The following is a 7,128-nucleotide window of genomic DNA, read 5'->3' on the forward strand; positions in this document are numbered from 1 at the left end:
GAATATGCATGAGCCCGGAGAAGGAAGAAGAGAGGTTTTTGCAACCTGTCTCCTGGCGGGGCCGGTGTGGTGAGTCTGAACTTCCAGAGTGGCATCTGCCCACGGCGTGTCCTGCCTCCCTGAACACCTGCTCTCTGTGGACGGTGAGTGCCGTGACAGTGGCGGCCCGTGTGGGCAAAGTGCCGTGGCGGGTTCATTCGTGAGCCTTGGACTCAGCAGAGGACTGGGAGGCAGAGGAGACAGAAGTGGCCTCACAGTGTCCTTCAGAAATCCCAGCTGGAGAATCGAGAGACCGTGAGAGACGCCTGCTGGCTCTGCCTCCAGGAAGCAGGAATTAGAAACAGGAGCCCGAGCAGCAATTAATTTCAAAGAGAGACGAACACTCTGTGCTCGCTGGGGTTGTGGTGAGTGGGGGAGGCTGTCCCCAGATGAGCAGTTCAACGTCAAGTAGAGGAAGGGAGGGGATGCGTGGCCCTGCAACCAGCTGCCCTGGAGTCCCCAGCAGCTCGGCCACCTCTGCGTGACGTCCGGGCATTAGGTCCTTTTCTCAAGGTCTCGTTTTCTGCCACGGAGGATGGTTCTTCAGACGATCTCATTCCATTTGGATGAGTTTTGCATCCAACCGAAGTTTCTAGATGACGGTTGAAGCTCTCTCGTACCCTCTGCAGGGCGACCGTGGAGGTCATGTTTACGGACCAGCCACTCCGTTCTCGGCACCGCCCCAGACACGAGTGCAATCATTCTGAGATACGTAAGTGCCCCCCCATCCCCACCCTCCCCAGCCAGGGCACCCCCCGACGTGGGAAGGGATGGGGTAGCTGCTGGCAGAGACTCAGAGAGCAAGGAGCAATGTCTAGCTTCTGACTCCCAAAACAGGCGCTCAGTGCCCGTCATGAGATAATAGCATCTACCTCTGTCTCTGTCCCTCACTCAACTCACTCTATCTCCTATTAGTTTTGTTTCTCTGGAGATGAGAGAGAGAGACGGAGGGCGTGCTATATGCTTTCTTTATTTATTGTGTCAGTATATCTTATTAATTTTATTAATTTTATTAATTTTTCTTATTAATTTACTATTAATTTTATTAATTTTGTTAATTTTATAATTTACAATTTATTTTGTTAATGCATGTAATTTTATTACTCTGGGCATTTTACAGCCTATTAATTTTATTAATTTTATTAATTTTACATTTTACATTTACTTTTTATTACTTTACATTTTACATTTTACATCAATTTTTTATATACTTTTACATTTGCTAATTTTATTATCATTTTATATTTTAATAATTTTGTTAATTTTATTACTATCGTATAATTTTTAATAATTTTACACTCTTATTAATTTTATTTTTTGGTTAGTTTTTACATCATACTCTTATTAATTTTATTAATTTAATTTTATTAATTTTATTAGTTTTATTAATGCATATTTTATTAATTTTATTAATTTTACTCATTTTAATTTGGTTAATTTCATCTACATTTTAGCATTTTACATTTTATAATTTTATTAATTTTATTACATTTTACATCATTTTATTAATTTTACATTTTATTAATTTTATATTTTATATTTTGGCATTTTACATTTTATTACATTTTGCTAATTTTATTATACTCTATTAATTTTACATTTTATTACTTTTATATATTTTAAGCATTTTACACGCAAGCATTTATATATGATCTTTTTTGGTCAACGAACCGGCCCCCGTGCGTGCCTGCGAGACCGAAATCATCCCCACGACCCGGCTGCCTGCATCATTAAAACAGGAAGTCAGTGCTGTAACTCGGTCTGAGTCCGAAGGCCTGGGAACCAGGAGCACTGACATCCATCCAAGGGTAGAAGAAGAGGAAGCCCCAGCTTCCAGAGAAAGCAAATTCCCCTTCCTCTGTCTGTCTCCTCCCTTCGGCCCCCGCGGGTAGATGCAGCCACCCTCGCAGGTGAGGACCGGCTTCTCTGCTCTGTGTGCTGACGCCACGTGGTGGCCTCTTCTGTCTGGAGACCCCCTCCCAGACACACCCAGACGCGATGTTTCACCAGTTCCCTGGGCATCCCTTGTCCCAGTCAAGTTCACACATGAAATTAACCATCGCAGTGGCCGCTCTGCAGTAGAGACACCGGCACAGGGCACCCAGGGTCGAGATGAGACCCGGAGCCCCATGGTAGAGGCCAGAAAGGACCGCGAATGGCACGTGGACAGAGGCCGCTTCTCCTTGACTTTGAAACACCTGGACTTTTTCATGAGCTCAGACACCACCTTCAAGAGCGGGAGGAGAAAAACCCCTCGAGAGAGCAGATAAACCACCCGAGTGGGCTCTCGCTACCCACGGAGACTTTGCCAAGACTGAGTTAACTTGAAAAAATAATGACGTAAAACCAGTATCTCTTGCACGTCGCACCCCAGGGGTGAGGACTTCCAGTACGAAGAGATCGGTTATGGGAAATGGGAAGGTCCACAGATCCCGTGCTCATCTGAAGTCTAGTGAAGCAATAGCTCGCCTCCTGACCATGGGGGCCAATCGGGGCTTCAAAGGGTCCCAGGGCAGCACGGTCCCGCTGGGCGAGGCCAGAGGCCGGCCCCTCGAAGCAAAGGCACTGCTGTTTACAGCCGCGCGCCGTGCCGAGCTGGGGAAGGCGTCACCGTGCACGGCCTGCACTGGTCTGCCATGGAATGTTCCGTTTTGTTTTTTTCCCTCTTCCATGTCAAGCCCTGAAGTGGTGCTCGGTCTAATGGAAGAGCGACGAGGACAGAGATCATTAGGCTCTAAATGAGAAACAGCCCATTAGAAATACTACAGAAGCCTCTGCGGGAGCGAGGCGGGGGGCAGGGCGGGGGGGCAGCTCCGTCTGCCGAGTGAAATTAGAGCGCCTGGTGGCAGAAGGGACATTCTAAACGACACAGTGCTACATCCTGGCTACTCCGAGTGTGGCCCATGGACCGCAGCCTTGCCACAACCTAGGAGCTTCTCCGAAATCCAAGGTCTCAGGCCCTACCCCAGACCTGAATCAGAATCTGCATTTTAACAACCTCCCCAAGTCATTTATACGCATATTAAAGGTTGGGGGAATACCAAGGCTGGCGCTCAACCGTGAGCAGGGGAAGGTCCCCTATAAGCCTTCCATGACCCAGCCGAAAGCCCACTGGCCCATCCCCTCCCAGGGTTCCCAGAGACTGAGCTGTGTCACAGTTTTTCCAAGACATCCTCAAACTAAGAGTCCCCCGAGGCACCCATGCACAAACCGTGAAAATCAGATTTTCCTTTAAATCAAGCCTTACAAAGTGTTTAAAATAGACTTAGAAATGCCAGCGAGCCCCACCTGCTAAAGACAATGAAACAACACACGGCCAAAGGAAAACTTGTTAAAGGAAGAAAGATTCAAACTCCACAGACCCAAGAAAGAGAGAGAGAGAGAGAGAGAGAGAGAGAGTAGGAGAGAGAGAGAGAGAGTTAGAGTCAGAATGAAAAAAAACGAGCAAGGAGAAAGAGAGGAAGAAGAAAACCATCGAGGCCCTTCTGGACTCTGCTCGCTGGTGCTGCCTGGAGCCGCTCCATCAAGGACACATAGAAACCATCCTGGTCCAGAACCCAAAGCTCTTGGTAAGTGGCCTTCGCTCATTTTCTAAGAGGACTTTGCCCCAGTCCAGCCTCGGTCACCACCTCTGCGGGCAGGTTCCGTCCCAAACACGCTGTGCCTTCTGCACGCCGTGCTGCAGCCTGGCACACGCTTCCCGCCACACCTCGCCGGACCCCAGTTCCAATCCCGAATCCAACGCCTGTTCCCGTCTCGATTGCCTTCGGGCAGAATGCTACGTCTCCTCTACCAGACAGTGAGCTCTTCGAGGACAAGGCGTGATGTCTTACTCAGGTCTAAACTCCGGCACCCCGTGTACGCTTTGTCACAGAGTTGGCACTCGCCATATGTTGGTAGAGTAGTTTATTCTTTCTGAGAGATAATGAAATGTTATTCCATCGAATCCTATGGACAAGGCTAATTATCAGGTGCAGAAACAGGTTTAGAGAGGAGTCGAAAGCTGCTCAGGACTTCGTAGCTGGAAAGGGCTCGGATTTGAACTCAGGCACCCCCATTCCCACATGGCGCCTCCAGTCATCCCAGGATAGTGCTCACCATAACACAGCCATAAACATGCAGGAAAAAAGACATAATATCTTCCAGAATGCATACAGACTAGAGTTTATTTTTATTTCCTAGCAAAATCGTTCCCCAGCACTGATTGACTTAGCAAAATGTTAGGTTTTTTAATCTCCTCTTTTTGCTTTAGTTAAACTAATTGCCATTCTTTGTCTATAATTTTCGAATTCCCATTTTCCACTTTGGATCCATCGTGTAAGTCTACCCAGACAAAGAGACCTCGAGAGCTATTGTAAGCGGGCCTCTCTCCACTTACAATGGCCTGGTGGTTCCGGCCCTCACAGCCTGATAAGTCAAGCTCCAGCGTTCCCTGTCACTCGGCTGCTATACAACTACACTCTTCTCCTCAACGGGGACATCGTAGCTTTTCCTTTCCAAGGAGATCCAGAAGCTGGAGGCCCCGGCGTCTGAGCAGAGGCAGAGATCTTGCACAGAGAATGGCAGGACTGTGTGAGAATTCACAGAGAGCAGACTGGGGACTCCAGAGCCCCTCACTGCCTTATGCTAAATGCATCGTTTATCAGGCTACCGAATAAGAAAACCACGATATGCCTTTTACCCTGGTCTACTGGGATGGCAGCCGATCACTTCCTAGGCTCTTGTGCAAAGAGGCACTATAGCAGACCAGCTGGACCCAAATCTACCTTTGCTCTTTCCAGTTGTGAGACCTTGGAAAGGTTGGCCAAACCGCTCTGGGTTTCATGTCCCTCATCTGCAAAACAGGGACAAAGAACTTATAACGATGTAAAGAACTTAGACCAGTTTCTGCCACGCTGCAAATTCTGGGTGAGTGTGAGTTATAAACATGCGCCATGTTGAAACACCAGGTTGACGGACTACGTCAGATACTGCAGGATGGACGAGGCTGCCGTCTCCAGGGACGGAAACAGGGAGCTCCCTTCTACCAGGGCGGCTGATGACCATGATGAGTCTAGGGGTCCCTTATCCTCCTCCCACAGGACATGGCTCTTTCTTGTGCTTTCCTTGCCATCATCTCTTGCCTTGAATGACAATCATGTCATCACAGTAGCTTCCATTTGTTTAATAGCCTGTGACATGCCGGGCACCAGGACGGGCAATGGCATGCACCCCTTGCTCCCCCAAACAAGGAGGCAGGGTGCATATTCGTCCCTCCATGTGCTGGGGTGGGGTGAATCTCACAAGACCCATGTCGGGGTGGGAGGAGTGGGGAATGACACGGGAGCAAATGGCAGAACCGGTATCGAACCCAGTTCTGTCCGAGTTCAGCCCTTCGGCTCCCCTTTGCAGGGAGCTCTTTGTTCCTTCCAACAAGCCCCGCTGCCTCTGCCCTTCCTCTCCACTAGACGAAGGTGGACGATGCACAGAAAAAAGGCAGGAACGTGGTGGTGTGTCAGAGGTGGCGGCTTCGTGCATAGCGGGGAGTACGGACCAGGTAGGGCAGGAGGTGGGGTTGCAGTCTGTGTCAAGGTGACTAGGTCAAGCCGTCCTGAGAAGGAGGCATCTGAATAAAGATCCGACAGGGACAGGGGCGAGGCAGGAAGCATGTGGCTCTTCGTGAGGGCTGCGGAAGCAGCAGGTGCAAAGGCCTGGGGGTGGATTCTTCCTGGGGTGATGCAGGAATATCAGGGAGGCTGTGAGGCTGAGTCGACGGAGCAGGGGGTGATATCAGACGGAAACGTGGGGTGTAGCACGTCGGGACTCTGGGTTTCGCCGTGAGTGGGAGGTGATGCTGTACGAGGGTTTTGAGGCGAGAAGTAACGTAATGTGACATATTTTTATAACGTCGCTCTGGCTGTCGTGTTAAAAACAGATGGCGAGTGGGCAAGGGCAGAAATGGGGAGAGCAGTCAGGAGGCTATTGCAGCAATGGGGTGACGTGTGATGGGGACTGGGGCTGGGGTCATGTCCGCGGAGGTGGTGAAAACCGACGGACTTTGTGAAATATGCGCAACTCTTCCCAGGCCTTAGACGCACCGTCCTCTCCATTTCCGTGAAGAATCACATGAGGCGGGGATTATGATGTGCCCTTGTCACAAAAGAAGAACGGGAAGCTGAGCGCCTGCCCGACGTCACACGGCTAGCACGTCATCGGACCAAGCTGAGGACACGGGTCTCCTGAGTCAACTCTTTAGGGTATTTTCCCGAATCCGGTGATCCTTCTGCGACACTTCGTTCGGAAGATTCTATTACCTGTGAAGACTCGGCCTCTTGAGAACAGCGCTTTCTAAATGCCCTCGGCGACCAGGCCCCCATTTCCGAAGCCAATCAAGACTTGAGAATAAAAATGTTCCGGGCAGATCGAAGAACAGAGAGAGAGAGAGGAGAGAGAGATTGAGAGAAGCCAAGAGGGTAGCCACTGAAAATTCCAGCTCTTTGCAGGCAGGGATCAATTCCTTAGGGTATTTTTCCCCCCACCCTTTACTTGAGGTTGTAAGTGGAAAGTTAATTAAAAGTGTGACTCAGTTCAAAGAGGGGCATGGAGGATGTGACACTTTAAAAATATCGCAGTGCTGGGTTTGGCGAGGATTCTGAGAAAATGCCTCCCCGAGACTCAGAGGCGTGCTTGCAGGATGACACGCAGGGAGAAGCTTGCAAGAAGGAATTATGCCACCAAATGCGTCATGACGGATAGCGGCCGTGAAGGGTACTTCTCCAGCCCCAACCGCCCCCTGTAGCTGCAGCCATGTGCCCGCATCGAAACTTGGGTTAAGAATCACCATTGCAAACCTGCAAATCCAAAACGACCTCCCGATTCCCACCACCCCAACCTGCCCCTTCCGACGTCTTCCCAACTCTGTCACCACGGCCACCCACTCAGTGTCTCAAGCAATGAACCTAGGTCCCTGATATCAATCTCTTACCCTCAGCCCTAAGATCCACCGTCTCTCCTAAGTGCCGTCTGCTCTGCCTCCAACACACGCCTCTCCTCTCTCTCCGCCGCCCACTGCTGAAACCCCCGGCGTCACCGTCTGGTGCACGTGTTACT

This window comes from Pteropus medius, unplaced genomic scaffold (assembly GCF_902729225.1).
Source record: "Pteropus medius unplaced genomic scaffold, Ma_sr-lr_union100, whole genome shotgun sequence".
NCBI lineage: Eukaryota > Metazoa > Chordata > Mammalia > Chiroptera > Pteropodidae > Pteropus > Pteropus medius.